Below are 26,216 nucleotides of genomic sequence, written 5' to 3' on the forward strand. Positions count from 1 at the left end.
CACTGAGCTTATTTTACCTTTTTTACTTGCCTTGTCTAAACCACATGTAGAGACAGTTATCAGTAAATGATCAGCATTGTCGTAGTCACGACAAGTAGCTGCTACTAGTAGCTCCATGAATCTCCAACCTTGATCAATGACCTTTCAATTTATGTAACTGTTTAGAGTGCACGAGTAACCTATTAATTGCTCCATTAGAAAAAAAGTAAGGGCAAAGCCTGGACGTAAGGATCTAAGCATATAGGAAGTTCTCAGTGTGTCAGGTTCAAAATAAGCCACTTTTATCCCTTTTAACTTTTTTTATGGAAAATGGTTTTCCTAACAAACTGAGAACATCGTTGGTGGCTTAATAAGATTTGGACATTGAAGGTGAACAACCCCTTTAATTGCCTATCCTATACAGTGATTGTAGGAGTAAGGAGCCTGATTAGGTGCTTTTTAGGTCCTTTACAAGGACCCCACCCCTTTGGGTATCTCCACTGCTCCATCCATTACGCCACTGATATTAAAAGGATTGTTCACTTTGAGTTAACTTTTAGTATGATGTACAGAGTAATATTCTGGGCCAATTTGCATTTGGTCCTCATTTTTTATTATTTGTAGTTTTTTTGTAGTTATTTCACTTTTTGTTCAGCTGAGCAGCTCTCCAGTTTTGGGTTTCAGCAGCTATGTGGTTGCTAAGGTCCAAATTACCTTAGCTACCTGGGAGTGGTTTGAATGAAACTGGTATATAATAGGGGAGGACCTCAATAGAAAGATAAGAAATTAAAAGTAACAATAAAACTGTCCCACAGAGCAGTCAGTGGCCCTTATTTAAGAGCTGCAAAGAGTTAGAAGAAAAAGGTAAATAATTCAAAAAACATAAAATATAATAAGGAAGACAAATAGAAAAGATGCATAGAATTGGCAATTTTATAACATACTGAAAGTTACCTTAAAGTGATACTGACACTAACAAACTACTCTTCAAAATAGTAATGTACATAAAAAGTTGCCTATAGGTCATGTTGATAATTGTTCACTCATAGGGCTGCTTCAATAAGTAATTGTTATTTGAAGTTCCTAAACATTTTACCAACCTGACTGTGCCTTCTCAGCCTGTCAGTTACAGCTTCTAATGCTAACGGACTCCTGCTGGACAAATATGGCAGCCCCCTTATAGAGGAACATGGGGGATCAGATAGAGAATGTAAAAGCATCAGGAAATGCTTTTATGACAAAATTATCAATAGCATGCAAATACCATGTTATGATAGATGTTAAAAAAATTTAATTTTGGGTGTCAGTGTCTCTTTAAAGGTGAACCACCCCTTTAAAAATTCTGTGCCATTTTAAAGAAGATGAATTACATTGCAGATTAGTAAGCTGTGCTTCACACTCCATCTTTGCATAGCTACTTTAATAACTCAGTTAAAAAGCATTACCTGTTATCTAGTAGCACAGGTGAAAAAGAATGATTTAATTCAGTTGTGCATTATAAATAATGCACAAAATAAGCCTACATTTCGATACAAAATATCTTTGGAAATGTACCTCCAAGTCATATTTTATTCAATACAAAGAGGAAGGACGTGATTCAGTTCTTTTTAATGTGGATCAAGGCAAGTAAAGATGCTTTGTTACATCTATGTTTCCAGGTGAGCAGCAGCACCCAGGCAATTAAAATCTCGGTATGCCATTTGTAACAGCAGAAACATTGTTTACTTGGCAGCCAGATGCAGTATGTGAAAAACACACTCAGGGTACATCCATTGGGACACACTATAATCATAATAACGATCTGCTCTTGCTATGAGTGTACATTTGTATATTTCCACTAGTCATTTTATAGAAAATGATAGAAAATGTAAATACTGCATAATATTAGAAAAATAAATCTGAGATAGAAATAATACAATTGAAACTAACAGAAATTCCACAATTAATAATTTTCTTAAGCTTTGGTGTTCAATTAAAGGTTAGCTCACTACCTACAAGCCTGCTTGATAAGAATTAGATGGATTGACAATAAGTTATTCTAATTTATTTTGACATACATTATTTTCCATGATAAATCTCCAAATGAGTATGGCTTGATAGATCTATTTAGATAACTAATAAATCTACCCTATATTGTTCCCATAAAATAAAGAAATAGTTCTGCCAGTTTGATATATCTTATACCTATTGCTAGTGAAGGTATTCAGAGCTCCCAGAGCTCAAATATTGGGTTGCCACAGTACCTACTTGCTCATAACCTGTTGGAGTATTATGGAATGACCACATGTACTCCTTGCATGTTCATTTATGCTGTCAAAACATAAGGAAAACCTGATTAACTGGTGGTGCGAGTATATTAGGCACACTCCAGGGAATGCAGTTAAACATTTTCCTTGTGTCGGTGCTTCTTTAAAAAAAAAAAAAATGCACTGGTCTAGGAACAAAAAATGAATGCAGGGCTGCCATGTTACCTTTTTCAGGTGATATTACTGTTATATTACATGATATTTGCTTATAAATAAACCCTCAAAAATGTCTCAAAGTGTTTTACACAGATTATACATTATTCATATCAGTCCCCACCCCCGTGGAATTTACAATCTAAGGTTTCCAGTGTTGGACTGGGGTACCAAAAAAAGAATTTGAGAATATTGAGCCCCATTCTGCTTTGTTTTTCTAGATTTCTGTCAGCATCAATTTCTCCCTTCTTCTCCATTTAGCTTTTGTTCCATTCCAGCTCCCCCCCGACCTTTATTACTTGGCTTTGAATGTTTTTTTCTTGGCTTTGGAGTTTTAGGTTATAGTCTGTTTAAAACTAATTACTAATTGGTTGTCAATGTCAACTGCATTTAACATGATATTGTTTATTTTTTAAAATCAGACCACGACCATAACTCGTTATCTATATTTCATTGTTGTCTGTTTTGATTAATTGTACCATGATGAGGGTGAAATTATCCCTTTAAATACTATACTCCTTGTGTTACTTTATGCTTATGATTAAGTTAAAAGTCCAAAATACAGTAAAGCTGGCAACAAAGATACTGGCCATACCAATACCTATGTACTATGGATATTAGTTGGTTTAACAACCAGGCAGGTATTATCTGCCAATGCTCTATGTTGGCCTGTGCATGGTGCATTGGTAAATAAGGAAATAAAATGCTCATTGCACAAATGATCAAACACTTGAAAGGCAGCCATGACATGTGTGACCCTCATATGTATGGCCAGTGGATCAATGAACAGCCACCTTTATCCTTGCAGGATTTTGTGAAAATTTGATATGCTGACTTAATATCAAGCTGAAGATTTGTATACCCTATTAATGCAAGTCTGGGGCTCCAAAAGTGGGGCAATCCATACTGCATAGATTTAACCTCATTAAATTAAATCTCAGGGGTTCTCAATTAATATGATCTTTTTTGTTTTAAAGAAGGAAAGGTAAAAACTAAGTGAGGTTTATTAGAAAGGTCTATGTAAATATTGCCATAAGCACTCACAGAAAAGCTGCACTGAGTCCTCTATCTAAAGAAACAGGATTTCTTGTCTCCTTTTTTGTAAACATGTTCTTAGGGTATCTGAGAAAAATTCTTCATTCCCAGGGCCAGTCTGTGCATCTCTCTCCTCTCTCCCTTCTCCTGCTCCCCCCCATAAGAAGTCATAAAACTCACTCTCCCCTCCCATTAGAATGTGTAATCTGAGCTACCAAAGGCTAGAGCTGCAGCAGGAAGCTATGAAGACCAAACTAAAATGGCAGCTGCAATCCTAAACAAAAGGAAGAAGCTTCTATGGCTCTTTACTCAGGTATAGTAAAGCTTTCTGCAGAATAAATATAGCATTCTAGGTGGCACTAATGCAGTGAATCTATTGGCAGTAAAATGCCAAAATGGCTCTCCTTCTCCTTTAAATGACTGAAATGCAATTAGCCATAAGAAAAATTGATGCAACTGACAAAGTGTTGAGTTTGCAGTAGGAAAATGTCAAAAATGCCCTGCGTGTGTCGTTTTTTTTATGCGTGAAAACAGCAGCTGCTGTTTTAATCATTGTTGTATTTATTTGCCCGGGCAGTGGGTACGGCGTGCACCTGGGGCTAAAAGAAGCTATTTTCACTGTGTAAGCACATGTTAACTGATTCTGTTTTTTTTATGCGTGTGGCATTTTTTTTTGTCATCTGGCGAATTTTAACGTGCCAAATTTTGTCGCCCATTTCACAAAATAATCCACCAATAGCAAAATGTGAAAATTTGCTGCAAATCCATGCCTGCTGAATTATTTCGCCCACCACTGTTTGTGTGCCCTTCCCATGAATGTTCCATGTACCATGAGCAGATTCTTTGGTTCTAAGCTTTAGTTGATGGTCTACACTCAACAGGATCTATATAAATATTTTATATGCTTCTAATGAGTGCAGTGCTTTACTTCTTTACACCATTTCCTCATATTTCCAGAAAATGTAAGGTTAGGTAATACCTTTTATTGGCAGAGTAAGTCAAAATTGCAAGCTTACGGAGCACCCAGGCCCCTTCGTCAGGCAAACTACAAATGATAGCTGGAAAGGCACAGCATATATACTATTAGATCATTGAAAAAGGTTCAATGGCAATAAATTAGGAAGATACAGATAGATAGAGGTAACCTGCAGAGATAATAAAAGTAATTAGGATGGGTTGTAAATTGTCCAGGGGTCTGGATTCAGTGAGGCCAGGCAAATGTTTTGTTTTTTTTTTTTCATTGATGAGGAGCATGGCCCATGATCTAAGTTAAGTGTTTATAATGAATAGTGGGTTCTGATTGGTACTCCCTAAACAATTTCCTTACACTTTAATTCTTTTTCTTCATTCTGTGATCTTTTATTCTTTTATTATGTATTGTATATGCCTTAATATTATGCAGAACTGAGTACCTTGCTGGCAACATATAAATAATGAGTGCAGCACTGCACATCAAAACAACACAGTAATGGAACAGCTAGGGATCAACTCAATAATCGAACACCATGTAAAAATAAATACAGATATATAATTTGTTTTAAGATTAAGTGCTAAGAGACAAAAAGGAGGAGGTACCTGTTCCAAAGACCTCACTGTTGATGTATTTGACAAGGTTAATTTCACATTATTCTGTCTCAGCATATAAGCAATGATGGCTGTCTGGCTGTTGTTCAAACTTTCTGTTATTGTTCAGGAATGTTGCCCAAGTCAGTCTGTATAAATAATACATGTGGGAATGGAAATTTCTGCCTTATGTGGTGGAAAATATATATGATAAAACATTCCTATTCTAACCACCATCTACATAGTTTTCCAGTTTTCTTTTAAACAAATAAAACAAATATGCAGTTCAAATGCTAACTATTTGAAGAGTAAAGTGAATAATATATGATGACTTATGCCTGGAGAACCTCCAAACTATAAATGCATCATTAGTGATGGACCATCTTTTAACTTGCACGTGCTTGCTGTGTATTCATGTAAAAAATGACTATGCTGAACAGTGCAAGAGACAGATTCATTTGTTACATAATTTAGTTTAACCCAATTTTGAGTTGAATCATCATGAAACAATGTTCCCTTTTATAATATACCATTTAGTTTTTATAGGCAATTTTTTTTCTCACAGTAGAGGTAAGATTTCAAATATTTATATAGCTTATAAGTACATTGCATGGGTTTGCATTGCCTCAGCTAAGCCTCCTTATCTAGGCGACACAGGACAAAATTAAGTTACCAGTATAATCCTGCATGGTAGCTTGCACCTTCCACCTTTCATTTAGAAATAGTCAAGTCAAGTAAGGAATAGGAAATAAATCCACCTATGCAAGCATAAACATTTCTAGACTGGACTGCTCAGCTGGATTAATATGTGTAGGCAATACAATAAAATAACTGCATTATATCTCTTCTTATATTTTATATTTATATTTTTACTGTCCTTTCCAAAGGCAAGATTCCTATGGCCCATGGCACACCAGGCATTTGTTCTGCTGGTGGAGAAATACCTGTCACCGCTTGAGTTGCCTGCAAATGAAGTGAATGGAAATTATGGAAGTAAATCATAAATAGGGCAGTAAACATTTACTACAGGGATGTTTAACTCTGCAAGAGATGTAGGTAATGCAATGGGTGTATTGTATCTAAAAGAAGAATTGTTCAGCTAGAGGGCTACTATGAGTACTAAACCTACCTACCCATGATATAACAAATGAGCATGATCATTCATTATCTTGCATTTTAAGCAACCCTTTTCAATAGCTAGGTGGCAATATTTGTTTAGTTTACTTTAATCAACCCCCACAGTAAAGTATGTGGTATCATGTTTCTATATTTCTTTTGGCATTATAAGAAAGTTAGTTAATCTTTCATCACCCTAGACAAGGGATAAGGGAGAGAGAGCTCTGATCAGAAACGATTTGGGAATACCAACCAAAAAACGTGAAACAGCTTTTTTTTTAGCAATTGTTTTATAAGATGAATAACATGTGCCATAGTCCAGTATTACTAAACTACTGATGTCTTCTAGAGGATTTAACCTTTTATATTCAATGAGCCCCAAGAAGGTCTACTATGCATTTAGCGAACAGGCCAACAGTCTGGCAAGATCTATTACACATAGAACCATGCTGACACAAACTCATAGGGACCAATTCATAAAAACACGAGTTTGAATCCCGAATGGGACAATTTTGGATTGGATACGATAATTTGTGAACATCGCAAAAATCATGAAAATGCTTACAAAAAAAAAAAGTATTAGTCACGATAATATCGTATTGGCGATCCGAAAGTCATGAAATTTTCGTATCCGAACGATCGTAAAATGCAGGAAAACCTTTTCGACTTTGATCCTTCAGTGCATGATTTTGGAAGCCTCCCATAGGGCTCAATGGCACTCTGCAGCTCCAACCTGGCCCAAGGAAAGTCACGATACCGAAGCTTGAAGAAATCCGATTTTGTCACGAAAATGTTGTTGCAAAGTACGGAAAAGTTGCGAAAGTGACGAAAAAGTCGCACTAGGTACGAAATTGTCTCAAAAAACACGATGATTACGAAAAAAAAACGCATTCGGATACATTTGGAGCGTTCGTGCGTTAATAAATCTCCCCCATAGTATTGTATTTTACATGCAGTCAAGTATCTTATCCCTTAATACTTCTTCCATAAGCTTTCCTACCACTGATAACAGACTAAAAGACCTATAGATTTCAGGCTTAGAACGGGATCCCTTTTTAAATGACAGCATAACATTAGCAATTCAGTTACTCGGCACTATGCCAGACCTCTATGAATCCTGAACAGCCTTAATATTAATAGAATTTTATACTGCTTGTAACCAAATACTAGGGTCTGGACCAGGGCAGCACCAACCTGCAGTTCTCAGTTTTAGTAGGGATTTCTTGTTGCAAATGCAGGTTAACCTGAGGTTGCTGTTCCAAGGCAACTTTACTGGCTTCTGTAGGTGTACTGGCAGATGGTTTGCATTTATGACTTCATGCTTTGTTTGCTAAACTTTTCCAGCTTTCTGATACTTTTTATGATAAACCTCTTCCTAGAGATTCCTACTAGCATTAGCCAATAGAACATACTACAAAAAAGTGTATTTTTATGAATATGGTTTATTTAGATGAAGCAGGGTTTTACATGAACTTGTTTATGCAATATATTATTAAAGAGACCTATATTGTTTGGGGGTATAGATTTCCTTTAATAATACCATTCTTAAATAATGTTGTGTTTATCTGGGTGCAGCATTATAAATCACATTTAAAAGGCATAATAGGGGGCAACTTTGAAAGTAAAAAAGACCTATTCATAAATTTATGTTCCATGTCATTCATGGAAAAAGTGTAGGACAACCCCATTTGAAGAAAAGTTAGACCTTGTGTAAGACATAAATAAAAACAGAATAGGACAATTTGCAAATCCTTTAATTCCTATATTTAAATGTAATAGTACTAATATATCAAAAGCTGAAAGAAATCATATGCTTATTTTGAATTGGATGCCAAACCATGTTTTAAAAAAGATGGGACAGGGGCATATTTCTCACTGTATTGCATCTCCCCTTCTCTGTTTAGTAACCGAGGAGACCAATTGCTGTAGTTACGTTGTATAATGTTGTCCCATTGTTGCCTAATATAGGATTTTAGCTGCTCAGAAGTTCGGTTCTCATTTGTTGTAATTTTGTCTGGATGGCAGCACATGTTGCCCTAAAAACTCTATATAACATTTAGCATTAATAGTACCTGGATGTGCAAACAACCATCACGGATGCTGGCTTTTGAATGGTGCACTTATAAAAAGTCGGATGGCCCTTCTCCTCTTTGGCCCAGAGTGGTAGAGTTTTAACTTGCTTTTGTAAATAAAGCATCAAACTGTGTTCACAGACAATGGTCTGAGCCTGTGCAGTGATTTCCACAACAGAATCATACCTATATGAGGGCCCACAAAAATTGCTTTTGTCTTCATTCCTTGCATACAGAGATTTCTCTCTATTCTCTGAATGTTTTAAGTACTATAGACCAGGGGTTCCCAGCCTTTCTTACTCATGAGCCACAGTCAAAAGTAAAAGACTTGGGGAGCAAGACAAGCATCATAAAAGTTCATGGAGGTGCCAAATAAAGGTTAGGATTGGCTATTAGGCAGCCTCTATGCACACTATCAGCTTACAGGGGGCTTTATGTGGTAGTAAATCTTGTTTTTATTCAACCAAAACTTGCCACCAAGCCAGGAATTTAAAATAACCTAAAATACCTGGTTTGGGATCACTGCTATATATTATAAAATCCTCAAATTGTTTGCACTTTTATGTTGAGGAACAGTATTGTTAAATTGTTACAATATTTGCCTGTGCAGTGTTTCACATAGTGGTGTATTCTTTACCATCACTACATCTGGGAGGCCCCACCTCTCTGGGATGCGCTCTTTAATTTTTTTTTTTTTATATTTATGCTGTTCTGCCTTTGTGCCCCATAACACATACAGGTGATTAAAGGCTTTTAATGCATCTTAAATCTCACTTTTAGGAAGTCTTTAACAAAAGAGACATTCAGCAAACATTTAAGGTTTCGTAGTTTGAAGTAGAAAGACGTATATTTGAATTCTTCAGAATGTGTAGCCTCCAAAAATATATGGTTAACTTAAATTTTCAGATTTCAGCCATGAAAATCCTCATGTTCTATTTACGTTTTCAGGGATCCATGACACATATTTGCACCTGCGCGTCTAAATGATGTGCAAGCTGTGGTGGTGAAATTCATATGCTGCTAAAACACCCTGCCTCTAAATGCAGCATTAATGGTGAAAGTGGTGCCATATTCAGAGCAAGGTTCTCCATTCTCCAACAGTGTGTAATGCAGCGGCCTGGCAACTTGAGAGGAAAAATGGGGGCACTCAAGGTTCATGCAATGGAAATTATGAATAAAAAATAGAGCCCTTCAGCAGATGCTATATCAATGTCCCAAAGTGTAGTAGTAAATCATAGGCGCTGCCACTTCACTGGAGGGTCAAGTCCAATAAAGTCTATAAACAAAAGCAAAGGGAAGGGTGCACTCTCTAGTGTAGTAAGATCAGATTATTTTATTAAACAATAAATCATTATACTTACATTATTTGTTTTGATACACTCACTCACTCAAGCCTTGATGCAAGTCTTCATAATTTTGGAGCCCCTGAGGAAGTCCGCAGCTGGACGAAGCGCTTTGAGCTGAATCCTTTGCAAAACTTTCAATGAGTAATTGTATCACAACAAAATAATGTAAGGGCAATGATTTATTATTTTTTAATGAAATAATTTGATCTTATAACACTAGAGAGCATGCCCTTCCCTTTGCTTTTGTTTATATATTTTAGAATTTACCATGTGTTTTTGAAATTCTTTTCTTGCTGTGGGTTTTTGATTGTCAAGAATTTCTATTACATTTTAATGTGTATTGCCATGCTTTGGGTATTTGGTATTTTTAAAATACATTTTCATGGTGATAAAGAATATATTTTTATTTTAATATTTTAAAAAAGTTTTTTTGAGACACTTGGATTTGCAAATTAATTCATATTTAAAAAGCTGTTGAGGTTTAGATCAAAAGCTGCAGGAAAAAAATCTTGTATTTACATATTTCATAATATAATAATATCATAAATAAAAAATAAATAAATACATAATAATAAAAAATAAAATAATAAACTAAAGTTGTCAGGAAACTTTTCTGTATTTATTATTGTTTTTTTAGTATTTTTTTATCGAGTACAAAAATTTGGTTGCACCACTTTTTTTTTTTTAATCTTTATTGATGTCATTTTTAAACGGGGGAGGGACAGAAAGAAGAAGGATAGGTTTATGCAAATATTTATCCAAATGATGGATTATAATTACACAATACACAGACTCAATGTAAACTTCTAGAATATGTACAGTCTTAAGGGAGCCATTTGATTTTCTATCTATATATATATTATTATTATTATTATTAACATTTATTTATACATTTATTTATAAAGCGCCAACATATTCTGCAGTACCGTACAATAAGTACATATATATATATATATATATATATATATATATATATATATATATATAAAGAAAAAATTGACATAAGAGAAACACAAAGTTAGGGAAAATATATGTATATAAATTAATTTCTCTCTATATAGTGGGTTAGATTTACACAGGCTTCGCTGTGTAAAAAACGGCGTAAAATCAGCGTAAATATTTTACGCGTTTTTTCTTCTGCCAGAACTTGTAGAACTTGTAAAATCTAGCATTCAGACGGCGATCTTCTCCGTTTATTTTACACAGCTTTTTACGCCGTTTTTTCAGCAAATTCGTTTTACACAGCTTAATAAATATGCCCCTTAGTGTATGATGCTTTGCATCTTTTTCAGTTGTCACCAAATTCATAGGTCTGTTGTTTATTTTTAAGATAAGCTTTCTGAGTATTGTGCTTTCAATTGTATGCGCTTTTTCCAGTTCTGTAAGAGTAAAAGTAGCTATGCGTGGTTTCTAGATGTTATATATCCTTAAATAAAGCACTGATCTGTTTGTTTTTCTTTCTTAAGTCTTGCCCCAAAGGCAATCAAGTCCTCTCAGTACACATTTAGTTGTTTCCCATAGAATGCCTGGATCAGTTCCTGGTGTGTTATTTTCTGTTATTATTTGCTGGAGTTTTGTTTCTGCAAAAATTCTATTTTTTTTCCAATTATATTCTGATTTAATCAAGTTTGGTATTTTAAATTCTGTAATCGCAGGTGCGTGATCTATAATAATTACATCTATATTTGGTTTTGTAATCAAATGAAGCCATTATTGATTTATAAGTAGTGATGAGTGAATTTTTTCACCAGGCATGGATTTGCAGCGAATTTCCACATTTCGCCATTGGCAAATTGTTTTGTGAAACTTCCGGAGAAATTTCCCCTGGAAAATTTAGTTGCGCAGATTTTTTTGTTGTTGTTGCGCGTCAAATTGGGCGTGGTCGCGTCAAAAAACCGCAGGTGACAAAAAAAATAGACAAAAAATAGACGCGGGTGACAAAAAATAGCCACGGGCGACAAAAAAAAAATCGCACAACAAATACAAATTTTTCGTTGTTTCGTGAATTTTATTGTAACAGTAAAAGATTTGCTCATCACCATTTACAATTGTATTCTTGTCAGGATCAGCGGGATTCGAACACCACTTGGGGTGTTCCTGGCAGCATGCATTTGCCTCTGTAGCCACTGGAGGCATTTGGGCTCTGTCTGTTTCTTCCCTTGTCTCCTACTTTCTGTCTGCTCTCTTTCCTCCGCCCACCTCATTAACCTCATGCGTTTCCCATCTCCTAATCTTCTCCCTTTATAAGCCTTTCCCTGACCATTGCCCCTTGCTTGGTCATTAATTGTCTTTTGGGACCCTGCCGTCCTGTTCCTGTGTCTGTGTCCTTGTTCTTGCTGGTTCCAAGCTCCAGTTCCGTGTCCTGATCCTGCCTTCTGCCTTGTTCCTGAGCCCTTCCTAGTTCTACCTTGATTTCCTGGTTTTGACCTTGGCCTGCCCTGACTACGTTTGACTGCCGCTTGCCCTGACCTTTTGCCTGCTTTTGGATTCTGCCTCTGCCTGCCGTTCTACATTCAGTTTGTATGTTCATTGTATGTTCGGTTACATCACTAGTTTATTAAAGTTCTTCACCTTCAACATGGCCTCTGGCACCAGTTCTGTGACTTATGGTTACACTCCGGGTTACCCAATCTTCAGGCTCCCACCTTCCTGGTACTCCACAGCGTCTCCACAGGGAGATCGTGACAGAATGACCAAGCAAGGGGCAATGGTCAGGGAAAGGCTTATAAAGGGAGAAGATTAGGAGATGGGAAACACATGAGGTTAATGAGGTGGGCGGAGGAAAGAGAGCAGACAGAAAGTAGGAGACAAGGGAAGAAACAGACAGAGCCCAAATGCCTCCAGTGGCTACAGAGGCAAATGCATGCTGCCAGGAACACCCCAAGTGGTGTTCGAATCCCGCTGATCCTGACAATTCTATTCTATTGTAACAGTAAAAGGGTTTGGAGTAGTAAGTGTAGTCCCTTGTTTTGGGGTTCATATGTCTCCAAATAACTATTAAATGCAGTTTATGTAAAGATTTTTTAATTTGTTTTAGACGTTTATATGAAACATTCAATTTCTTATTGGATGAATATGTTATGGGATTTAATGCTAAATTAAGATCTCCTCCTATAAATATTATTCTTTCAGCAAAGGAATCCAAATCTTTAAAAAATTTAGAAAGGAAAGTAACTTGTCTCATATTAGGTGCATAGATACTAGCAATGGTAATTTTTGGGTTACTCAAAGTACCTAAGTAATCATACAAAGTGATATATCTGCCTTCTGTGTCTTGTCTATATAACTCCTGTTCCTTTTTTTATGGGGTTGTTCCTTGTATACTTGCATTATATGCATAGGTATTTAACGGGCTTTAGTATCTTTAAAATGTGTTTCTTGTAAAAGTACTATCTGGGCTCCTATTTTTGCACAACCCCTAAGAACTTGGAACCGTTTCTTTGGCTCATTTAGTCCCTTTGCATTGAGTGAGTACACAATCCATTTATCTATCACCATAGTAATTTATAAATTATGCAAAGATAATATTCAAAAAACACACAATAATTAAACAAGTGTTTAGCAGTTATTCCTAGAAGCCATAAGATCTCAGTTACAACCGAAGTAGGGGGGATTAACTTGGTAAGGGGGGGGGACTAATATACTATGCTTTAGAAAAATGAATAGGGGGGGGACTAATATACTATGCTTTAGAAAAATGAACAGCGATAAAAAGAAGGGGGCAGAAAGAAAAACTACAGGGATTAATTTTAGTATTTTGCCACAGCATTGGTAAACCAGGCATCTTGCTGCCAGGAGTAAGTGGGTTCCGTGGCGGTGGATAGTGTCCCTGGGAGTGTTAGTATTTGCAACACTCAGACGTAGCCGGTGTGGTTGTTGGTAATTTAAATAGGATCAGGAGCACCATCCTGGGCCAGTTTTGAACTCTTATAATTTATGAGTAAAGGTTCATTAAGAGGGAATTAGTGAGAATGATAAAAACCGTCATTCATGGCAAAACATTGCTAAATAAGTATTTAAGCCAAACATATTGAAGGACATGTCAACCCCCCAACCAAAAATTTTAGCAGAGAAAAGCCTCACAGCACTGTTTAAATACCCTCCTGTCCCTCAGAAGCAAACACTGAAGCTGAAGCGATCCCTTAGAGTTTCTCTCAATGCAGAGCTGGATAACTCCCTCTCCCCCCTCCCTTCAGAATCTCCTTGTCTGCCTGGCGTGGTGCACATGCCCAGTTCCAAGCCGTTTTAATGAGCATGCTCACTTGAGATGAATCTCTTCTTTACGCAGCAGACGATTGAACTCTTTAACCACGCCCACAGTCAATCCTCCAATGAGCCGATCGCATAGGCAGTTGCTATACTAACTCTGCCTTTGTAAACATGAGCTCTCTGCTCCCTCTCTTGGAAAAGTTTAACCTTTTCACCGCTGAATCTGATCTGCAGGTATTTTATATGAGTCTTGCAAGCTTAAACAGTGTTTGCTGAAATACTTAAGCAATGTACACTTCATTCCTGTTTAATTTTATTGTTGTTTAATGCCCTAACAGTTTCATTTTAAGGAAAAAGCTGTCTGTACATCTTTGTTTAAAAAAGCAGAATCTTGAAAAAAAAATCCTTGAAGAGGTCAGATTCGCGCTCTCAATGACGTCACCCAGCAAAATGGCCGCCTGGTGACATGCAAAACAGAGCAGAAATGAATGCGGTGGTGCAGGCTGTAGGAGGAGATTGAGGGAGCGGCACTTATACTGTTTAAGTTGGGGTAAGGTGCCCTATCCATTAGAAGTGAAATTAAAATTAGGGTTGACATCTCCTTTAAGATAAATGCTTAGAGCAACCATAATTCATATACCAAACATTGTAAACTGGCAGTTACTGTCTATATTACAGTGTAATGTAAAAAAAAAAAAAAAGACATACTCTCACTTAGTTGTTGGTGGTTCTTCTTGTTCTCTAATCCACTGACCCCTATTTTTTCGTGGGCCAATACACAGTGCTTTCCCCTTATATGTTAAAAGTTTTAGCCCCTCCTGTATTCAATCTATTTAAAAGCACTCCCTCGTAAGGAGGAAAGTTTCCTTGGTGAATGTTACCATGGAAGGGGACCAGAAAACAAAAATTATTTTAAGTATGTAACAATTTCCTGTTTTCCTAGTCTGTTTTTCATACAAATATGGGCTGTAAATGGCTATTTGGTAGCCCAGAAGTGGACTGGCAGCCTGCAGGAGGTTCTGTTTGTCAGTACACATGGTTTTTAGGCAACCAAAGCTTGCCTCCAAGCCAAAAAATCAAAAATAAAAACCTGTTTTGAAGGCACATTCAAGGGGCTAGGGAGATCAGATGGTCCTACAGTGCAATGACTTGCCAGCAAAACACAATTGAAAATGCCACAGACCATTACCACCTGGTGGCGAATTTTGGTATTTTTTTATTTACCCTGTGTTAACTGAATGAAACCACATGGTAAAGGATACTGTAAAATGCAATCAGACAAAAAGCTTTATTCAGCTAAATGTAGGGAGGACTGCAACACCTTTATCCCAAATCTACCTTCTTTGTAGGCTAAGCTGTCCCTATGATCTGTTGAGCACTGGCTTACATAACCCATGAACTTGTCAATGCCCTGTTGGAGTGGGCTTGTATCCTCCACAGAAACCTTCCAGTCTTCTTTGTGAAGACAATCCATTAACTTAGGGTCCTCTTGATGGAGCTTGTCTGAAGCTTCTGAAATCTCTGGGAACAACAAATGAAGAATACGATTTCCTTTATGTGCTTGCTCTGTTCCTTTACAACCTTTTTCTGACTATGGAGATGGGCAAAACAAGCAAACCTTACCTTCTAAGTTAATATGAAACTTCAAAGTTACTTTATTAAGAAACATGAAAGCAAAGTTACAGACAGTCTGCCTCACATAAGAATGTCTTCTCTTTTTTTGAGCTTGCCACTTTCTGAGCACCTTAAACCACTGCTTGCAAGAGAGTCTGCAAAAGCTTGGTTTTCTTGGCTTAAAGAGGTTTCTAATTCTTCCTGTTACAGCAGTTGATTTTTTTCAGGGGATTTATCAGGAAGGCTGCATAACAACCAAAACTTTTTTGTTGCTCACTTTTTGACTGTGGGGTGAGATGCAGTGCCCAGCATCCCAGGATCCAGTGGCATGCTCCACAGAATAAAGCTGGCCATACATGTAACATTTTGGATGATTTCAGACAGTACGTGGGCTCAGAATTATCGTCCTAATAATTTTCATACCATGGCGATCGGTCATTAGATCCTACAATTGAAGTCCCTTTTACACGATTGGCGAAAAAAATTCGAAAATTTGCAGAGATTTGCAAAACGCAACAATGTTGCACATCAATAAAAATTGTCACGCGAAACAAACGGAAAATTTTTCAAGTTTCTGTTGACGCACGCAACTTTTTTTTGCCGCAAATCCATGATTGGACAAAAATTTCATTCATCACTATTTAAAACAGTCAGGCTTAGGAACTTCAAGTAACAATTACAAATTGGGTTTAAAATAAGAGAAGCTTTGAATGCGCTCCCATCCAGTGCTATAGCTAACACTTTAAGGGAATGTTCCCTTAAGGAGCCAATATGGAATATCACATGAAAACGATACTGGTAGGCACATCCGGATTACCAAATTTTTGGTAATCCGGATGTGCCTGCCAGTATAATTTTCATGTGATATTCCAGAGGTTCTATGTCTAGGGCAGCAAAACACTTGAAAAAAAATTATTCCCCCAGTCTTTCAACCAGACACTTACAGCTTAATGTGGCATAAGAAATTGCTGCCACATTTGCAACATTTGAAGGACAGTAGAAAGGGTTGGTGGAGGTCCAGTGTCTATAGCAGCACCAGACCTAAATACAGCCTTGGATATTCCTGGGGATTCTACACCAATATTCCTGGGGATCCTACCCCAAACAGCCATTGATTTAGGTGTATGCAAATAGACAGTGAACAGTAGACTTCCAAACTTGCACTTTTTATTGTAAAGTCCTTGTACTGTGTTAAGTATAATACCATGCTGATGTTTATTAGTGGTCATTATGGAAAATCAAAATGTACTAGGCAGTTTTAAACAGCAAAGGTCCTCTTCCTGATAATTAACTATTCATATGTAAGCATGCACCCAAGAATAGAATGTGAATTGATTGGTTCCCAAGAGGACTGCACAAAAGATCAGCTTGAGACCGATAACATCCAAAGGGATATTTCTCTTTTTTTGGCCTCTTACCAACTGCGTTGCTCATTCACTCTTTGTGTCTTTGTCCTTTAAACATGGTCAGCTAGAATAGGGTTTCTTTGACTACCTTTTCAGTCTTTCAGGAATAACCAAGTGTGTGACATAAGACATTTTCTCATGCTTAGAAACAGAATAACATTTGATATATGTAACATAGGGCCCCAGCCCCCCAGCGCTCCATAACCTTTATTTTCTACTTGCAGCCATGGTGGAGTGCCCAAAGTTCGGAGTGGGAACATTTATTAAGAATCAAGTTATATCACAGTAGAATATACAGCCAAGTTAGTATTCATTTAGTAATATCAGTGTTTAAAAGGACTGTAACTCTTTCCATTAATACATAAACAGCAGACCTCTCAAGGCAGAAGAGCCACTTTCTCTAAATATGCAATTTTCATACGCACATAACATGCAAGTGCAAATGTAATAAAAGGTGCAAAGTTTGCTACTGGTCCAGTCACCTATAGCAATCAGCAGGCAGCATTTACTGGTCATCTTTTTTTAAAAGGAAACCATTTTATTGGTTGCTATGGGTTACTGTGGCTGGGCAAATGCCTTTTATTACATATGGGGCATAGTTACATTTAGTTTATATAGCAATGGCTTCATAATATATTACACTGGGGCAACCTAAGCTTGCCCCAGTGTTTGCTCTGGGGAAGTGGCGAATTGCCTGGTATAGTGTGCAACAGTACTGGTCACAAGGAATGACTGCCTTCAGTCTAGCTAAATCTGGCTAAAATTTAGACAATCTCCTCAAAATAGGCACATGAGATTAAGTACCCATGGGCAGGCACTTCCACAGACACCCTTCCAAATAACAGGCCAGGAGATGAAATGACTGAGGGTGAATCAGAGACAGCTGAAAGGCAGACTTGCTGTTCATCTATGCCAGTGCTGTGCAACTGGCAACCCCCCTCTGTGTGGCCCCCCACCTATCTGGCTGCTTTGATTATTTACCTTTGTGTAAAATTTAAATGGTATCAGTACTGAGATTAACTGGCCCCCTGCATGGTTCACACCACAGATTCAGGCTGTAAACCCCCTGTATTGGTTAAAAATGTAATCCCTTGTGTTGTTCACACTTTTTAATCCCTACATTGTTAACCCCCTGCATTGTTCACACTTCAGGCTCAGACTGTAATCACCCACATTGTTCACCTCTTCACACCTCAGACAGCTGTAGAAACCCACAAATAAACCCTGCACACTATAAAAAGAACATATACTAAGGTGGTACTGCAATTAAAAAAGTTTTTTAATATATAGTTATTGTGCAGACTGTAGGAGCAGTGCCAGCATTGTGTCACTGTATGCTGCCTGTGTGTGCCATACTCTGCCTGCCCTATGCTGCCTGTGTGTGCCATACACACAGGCAGCATAGGGCAGGCAGAGTATGGCATACACAGGCAGGGTAGGGCAGGCAGAGTGTGGCACACACAGACAGGGAGGGCAGGCAGAGTGTGGCACACACAGGCAGCATAGGGCAGGCAGAGTATGGCACACAGGCAGCATAGGGCAGGCAGAGTATGGTACACACAGGCAGGGTAGGGCAGGCAGAGTATGGCACACATGCAGCATAGGGCAGGCAGAGTATGGCACACACAGGCAGGGTAGGGCAGGCAGAGTATTGCAGGTTTTTGCTGTCCCACCATTAATATGGGTATGGTCATGCAATCACATGGGCGTGGTTTCAAGTGGGTGTGGTTTAAAAAAAGGGGAGTGGTCAAAACTAGCTTCTATTATCGGCCCTCCACCATGTAGGCCGGAAAAATTCCGGCCCTGGTACCACAGAAGTTGGACAGCACTGATCTATGCCATTTCTTTTGGAAACAAGGCATTTACAAATGGGCCTCTATAGATGTTGTTTCCCTCTATTCATGCATCCCTCACTCTCTAGGCATAGAAGCCATTCGTTATCACCTTATTCACTACAGCACATATGATGAAAACTTGCTTTTATTCTTAAAGCAATCCAATTTTTACTGACACACAATTTTTTCTTGTTTGATAGAAAATACTATTTGCAAAATCAAGGCACAGCGATGGGAGCTAAATTCGCTCCATCGTATGCCAACCTCTTCTTAGGTTGGTGGGAGGATAAAAATATTTTTAATGACAACATTTTTCATGAATACATCCAATATTACGGTCGATTTATCGACGATATAGTAATTATATGGTCAGGTAACATTGAACAATTTAAAGATTTTCTCACTTTTATCAACACCAATACATATAATCTGAAAATCACCTTTGAAATTAATGAGGATCACTTAAATTATCTTGATATTAAATTATTTACTAATGATCATCACATCACCACCACTATCTTTCGTAAGCCATGCTCAGCAAACACTATTCTAAATGCCAAATCTAGCCATCCCAAACATCTAATTCGTAACATACCATATAGCCAATTCCTTCGCCTAAAGAGAATCTGCTCTAATGAAAGTGATTTTATTGATAAATCCAGAGAGTTATACCAAAGATTCAGTGAAAGGGGATATACTACAGGTATCCTAGAAGTCGCATATAAACGAGCGGCTACTGCTAATAGAGATAATCTGTTCAGAAGATACACAACACAAAATAAAATTGCTACATTTCCTAGTGATGCACCTATTAATGTGACAGAGACTTTACTTAAATCAAAAGGGATATCTCCTTCTTTATCTTGTATACTCACCTATAGTCCACAATTTAATGAAATAAAAAATATCATAGAGAATAATTTAGTTATTTTAAAAACGGATCCGACACTCAGATCCATACTCAGTAATGGTTTAAAATATATATCCAGGAGAACAGAAACAATAGGGAATAAATTATCCCCTAGTATGATTCAAACCAATCAACCAGTAAAAAATTGGCTAACTACTAAAGGAAGTTTCAAATGTGGCCAAAAAAGGTGTATTACCTGTAACTTTATTACTAAAACTGATACTTTTTCATCAACAGTTACTAATAAGACATATTTAATCAGGCATTATATAAATTATAACACAAAATTTGTCATTTACCTTCTTACATGTAAGAAATGTGGAAAGCAATATGTTGGACAGACTAGTAGAAAACTAAAAGAGAGGATTCGTGAACATGTCTTGAATATCACTGACATTAAATCTCATACACCAATAGCTCGACACTTTCAAGAATGCTCTAATAGATCTTTATGTAATCTTTCAGTTGTGGACATTGACAGGGTCATCCCTAACCCTAGAGGAGGCAATATAGTCAATGCTATTATAAAGAAAGAAACTAAATGGATCTTTTACCTTAACACTAGACAACCAAATGGTCTTAATTTTGACTACGACGTATCATGCTATGTCTGACTATAACTCCCTTTTTTGCTATGTCTGACCAATATATGCCTGACCTATTCATATATATTTACTGTGCGTATCCTAAATTATTAGCTAAACTTTCTATTTTCTATAGTGAGAAGTATTTAATCTGAAGATTTTAACACCAATTGTCTCTGAAATGTAGCTTTAGATAATTGACCTGACTATTTCTACATTTATATATACTTTCTAGATTATGTGTCTAACTATTTATATATACTTGTTTAACTTATACTTATATTAACTCATTTACTATCTATATATTTATGCTTAACTTTTTATATATACTAGTTTAACCCATGCATTACTTATATATTTGCCTTTACACATGCGCATTTGTTTTATATCGGCCTGTCTTTATGTGCCCGATTCTCAATTAACCATCCAAGTTGTTGATTGGTTAATTACATTTACATCAGCAAATTACCTTTGAAAGACGATTGGCTCTTAATGTCTTAAATACTCTGTATATGTCTATTCTCATTCAGCCTATGATTAAGTACCGTGAGGTACGAAACGCATTAGGCTCTCTGTATCATGTGTTAGTTTAATAAAAGTTTTGTGATTTTACTACAATGCCTCGTGAACAAGCGCTATTCTTCACCTACAATACCGGAGTGCCTGCCTTTTTCTACATTTATGATTTATCCATGTTGGCTCCCTCTAGCTGAAGGTCTGGGGCATGAGCACCTGGGCCCATCTATACTACGGGTGAGATTTTTGTGACCTTTATGAGCATGTGTTTCCTCTTAGTGGTATTTAATATGCCATTAGCTCCCCTTGCCCATCCTCGCATTCTAGATCAATTTCCCTATCAAAAGAGGTATAGGTGACTGAACAAAGTTTCCTATCAATATCATTATTTACCCCTTTTGGATGCGATAAATAATGAATTATGTGTAATTTTCCAGTTTCCTTCTTCTGAACCATTTCTAGCAGGGAAACCTGTAAATTGGGGGAGTGGGGGCCTTGAAAGGGCCAGCCATCTTTCCACAAAACAGTGCCATTAGCATATAGGAAAAACACATTTTGTTTAGATTAGACTTGCTGCAGGTTTTACCAATTGCTAATTAAACTCAGTGCATGTCTCCTGCAATCACACACAGTGATTTTGCTCACCTTGTACTGAATGGAAACAGATACACTTGGTACTAGTTTTGGTGATTTTTGTAATGCTGGGTAAAATGTGAAGAGCATCGTTTGTTACTTTGTCTGCAGAGAAATAAAGTGGACAGAAAAAAGGTTTGCTGGCCAGCAACAGAGAAGGAGGAAAACATTTATACCACACATACAGGCAGTCAAAATAAATCACTGTGCATAACCTAACATGTCCAAAACTGATACATGAAGTAAGGGTCGGAAGATCATTGTGGGGGCAGTGCTGCAAAGCACACTCCTGGTGTATGGCATCTTAGTCTCAGATGATTGTCAAAAAATTGGGTGGACAGTGCAGGCAAGTATTCCTTTTGTACAGGAAAAGAGGTGACCATAATTTGTATAGCGAACTGCAGGTCAGGGAGTTACAAATCTTTTGTTTGTCCCAAGTATTAATAATGTGGTCTTTTACTGTTTACAGTATGTTAAGTGTTGATTTGGATATCAAGTCATTCCTTCATTTTCTGGGCTGTGTGCAAAATCAGTATACAGGAGGCAGTTGTATATTAGTTGAGAAAAGTCAACAGTGAGATGGCAAGGGTTTTGAGGCCTGAGTTGGGGTAAGTTATTGCATGTTTTGTCTCACTTTGCGAATGGGGGGGGGGGTTTGCATGCCGGGCACATTGTTAATATGGTCAGACATAGCAGAAAGGTGTACATGGTGATGAACTAGGTCCAACAACGTGATTAGTAAACAGGGAAATTGGAAAATTGACAGTGTGAAGTGGGAGCTTGGCCTTGAGACATGGGTTTACAGTTAAGGAATAATTGTATGTATGTATGTATATCTTTATTTATAAAGCGCTACATATGTACGCAGCACTGTATCCCAGTTCAGGACAGATGGAATACATTTAAATTACATTAGACATCTTTAACATGTCCCTGCATGATGGCTTAGAGAGGGCCCTGGCAGTGTGGGGAGGCAAAGGCTACTAAGGTGTCACTATCATTTGCATTGGTGATTATCCTAGGAAACATTGTCCCTCAGTTCCAAAGGCAGCACTTAGAGAGAGAGAGAGAGAAGGAAAACAAACTTTCTTTTTGTTAATGCCAGAAAAAAGTTTACTAGACTTCTTAAGAGGCTCCACAACTTCTACCAGCCCCATGGTGTCTCCAACTGCTAACAAAAATTGATCAGTTTTCTTCTCGGGGAAAGAATTCTTCAAACTCAACATATTCACCTTCTGAATCAGAAGAAAATTTCCATTTAGCAGAAGCTTCCACAAACTCATCAGAAGAAACTAAGTGCTGCCTGTAGGGACATGAGGGAAAACAGGTCTAGTATATTATGAATGTTAAGGTGTGTTATCTTGTGTTGTAAACTGTTAAAATTTTAGTAAATATTCATTGTGGTCAAACGTTGGACCATGTAATGGTTAATAAAGATTCTGTTCATTTTATTGACCAACAGAGTTTTGGTGTCTGTTTTATTTGCAGAAAAGATTTGGGGTTCCAGCATTTGGGTATCCTGAAGGAATGGTATGTTAACTGCCCCTTCAGACCCACCCCTTGGCTTTTCTTAGTCAGGCATCACTCAGGCATTCTGACTCTTCAGGTGAGCTGTAACAAAATCTTTACATATATTCTTTACATAACACCTTTTTCACACCTTGAAAGAGGTGTAAAAGAGGCCATTCATGTCAAAGTGGAGAAACCATCCCTAAACAGAGGCGGGGGACTTCGATACCATCTGTCTGCTACATACAATGCTGTTCTAACATCTGTACCCAGGCAGTTTCAGAACTCTTCACACATCCATTCATGCAACTCCAAAAAGTAACACCTGTTTTGAAGAGTTGCATGATACTTTGGTAATCCTTTCTAAGTAACTCCACAGCATTCACACCTCTGTGAGTTTCAGATGTCACCTTTCTGAAGAGTTACAAAGTGCCATTGTGATTGGAATAGTGGAAGAGTTTATATGTTGAGGACTTCCCATACCAGTCAGTTGAACTGAAGAAGCTGCTCGGATGAGCAGTGAAACGTCTTCAATGATTACCAAATAAGTCCAGTTGCTTTAGATTTATTTTTACTAGATAAACCATGACCTGGATGAATGAAAATCTTCATAGACTTTTTCACAAAACTTGCCACTGCATGGGAAATCCCGAGTACTATATGATTCTTGTATAACACATAACCTCTGATTAAAATGCCAGGTACACTATAAGAAAAAAACACCCACGTGTCATGACAAGGGGACTCCTCAATTGACCCTTCGCCTTGAGGCACCCCACTGAACCCCCTTGTTACATATCTCAATGAAACACCAGGAGACAGAGGTGGAGAAAATGGCCACAGCATTTATTCACATTTTATCAAATAAATAGGACCTTGCCAGCCTAACCCAAGGCAATATTCTAAAGCCATAATTCCATAAGAGGTCGCTACTATGCTCTGCCGTTCCTCGCTGAAGACTTGAATGAGTATTAGACTGCCTCTACCTACAGAGAGGATGGCCCCAAACTCTGCTACCAGCAGGAGCTGCATTACCAACCATGAGAGAAGTTCAGCAGCCCTGCTGCCGGTCCTGGATCTGCAGTGTCTCGATGATAGGAAATCCAAGCAGGCTGTCACCTAGCACAAGCAGTAGTAGCGTCTGTATCTATCAATCCACCGTGCAGTCACAGGAGAGAACCTCCTTTCTCCCTCTGCTAAAATGACCTGTGCAGTACTCTGGCAAGGTCCTACCACTGCTGTGACAAATAAAACTTAAAATATATTATCATATATCCACTATTTTGATCCAGAGGAAGGCAAAAAACCCAACCTGAAGCTAGTGCCAATTATGCCTCAAGAGGGAAAAAATTCCTTCCTGACCCCCTGGGCGATCGGAAACAGTCCCTGGATCAAGAAATCGTTGTTAACATGAATTAAACACAAAGCTGACTCTCAAGTTTATACCATATAAAGATACAGAAAGCACAATATAAAAATGCATTCAGGTAAAATTCCACATCTCTAAACATAAACCAGTGTAATCTGGCTGCTGGTTATTCGGATCCCTTGTCATGCAGCCCCTACGCTTATATCTCCAGGGCTTTCCTTTATACTGTACTAGTAGAGAACTACTAACAGCATACACTGCAGGGCTCACTAGAGCCTTTTACCAGAAAGGAATTCCAGGCCTTCTGCAATAAAATCATTATAGATCAGCAATGGAAGCTTACCAGCTAATCTACCTGATTAACTATACTGTCAAACAAATATACCAGTATATATAAAGTAAAAAAAGAGGGGTTGAGTGCTTGTCTCTTTTTTACTGTTGTGCTGTCTAATGTATGCTAAATGTATAGAGATAAAAACATTAAATCAATAAATTAATAACCTGAAATAGGATTAGAATTTTAAATATGCCAATGAATCTGAATTTTTAACACACAAAGATTTTTTGCACTAATATAACTTCTTTTCTTTTAATATACTGAGTGTTTCATTTACACTAAAATTTCGTGTGATTTTTCCAGTGTGTATCATAAGATAGTATAACTAATAGCATAAGATAGTATAACTTTATTGTCTTTATAGTTTTTTAGATTTTATTGTATTTTAGTGATTTTAAAAATTCTGTTGTGTTTAAAGTACAGGTATGGGACCCCTTATCTGGAAACCCGTTATCTAGAAAGCTCCGAATTATGGAAAGCCCATCTCCCATAGATTCCATTTAACTCAAATAATTCATAATTTTAAAACTGATTTCCTTTCTCTCTGTAGTAATAAACCAGTACCTTGCAATTGATCCCAACTAATATATAAATAATCCTTATTGGATGAAAAACAATCCTGTTGGGTTTAATTAATGTTTTATTGATTTTTTAGTAGACTTAAGGTATGGAGATCCAAATTACAGACAGACCCCTTATCTGGAATATCCTTGGTCCCGAACATTCTGGATAACAGGTCCTATACCTGTAGTAATGAGCACCCAGCATTTTCTACCTGCAACTTTTTTTTCTTACTCCAAATGCATTTAAGTCAATGGGCGTCTTTTTTCTTGGCAAGCTTTTTGTCTCTGTAAATCTTTTTTCTCTGCAAATCTCTGCAGAATTCTGCTCAACACTAGTTTTAATTTATTTTATTGCATTTTAAGTTTCACATTGCTGTCGAATGCTTCTTTGTGGTCATAAAACATCAAGGGGGCCACATGCTAACGGTAGGATTTTTGTGTTTTCCTGCTAGTTTTCGAGGATTTACTAGGACAACTCCCACTGACTTCTACATGACCTCAACAGCTTTTAGATGGCAACGTTTTGTATTATCGTTTTTTGTGGTTTTGACGCATAATAAACGGTGAAAATGAATTTTTTTTTATGAAAACAAAAACAAATAGTGAAAAAAATATGAATGTTAGTAAAAAGTCCTCTTACAGATTTAAATTGCATTTTGCTAAGTTCTATATTTCTTTTGTTTTCCCATGAAAATGTTGAGTGCAGATTTTTTTTTTTTTTCATTTTAGGGCCTTCACAGGCCACACAGTTTCCTATGTATATTTAGAAGACACCAGAAATAATCTTTTTTACATTACCTATCTGGTCCCCCATGTTCCTCTATGAGGGGGCTGCCATATTTGTGCAGCAGTAATATGTTAGCATTAGAAGCTATAACTAATATATTTCTATGTTAGCCTATGAACAATGTCAATACAATTTGTAGCAAATTATACCAACATTTTTATACCAAACACAGATATACAGTATGCAATGGCAACAAGCAAGCCACTTACATAATATAGTAACAGTAAAACATTGGGGGTACTGGAACTCTAATTACATTAGATACCCTTAGAACAGTGTATATATATATGTGTGTGTGTGTGTTTGTGTGTGAGTGTGTGTGTATATATATATATACCATGCAAGTAAAGAAGATGTATTTAAATGTATTACCT

At 37.2% G+C, this 26,216-nt stretch overlaps 1 protein-coding gene across 3 annotated transcripts in view; it reads right to left on the reverse strand.

Moving 5' to 3' along the window:
* pde10a (phosphodiesterase 10A) overlaps positions 1-26,216 on the reverse strand; it is a 215,295-nt gene that overhangs the window by 122,768 nt on the left and 66,311 nt on the right. The gene's annotated exons all lie outside the window — the stretch shown is intronic.

This window comes from Xenopus tropicalis, chromosome 5 (assembly GCF_000004195.4).
Source record: "Xenopus tropicalis strain Nigerian chromosome 5, UCB_Xtro_10.0, whole genome shotgun sequence".
In the NCBI taxonomy this organism is placed as follows: domain Eukaryota; kingdom Metazoa; phylum Chordata; class Amphibia; order Anura; family Pipidae; genus Xenopus; species Xenopus tropicalis.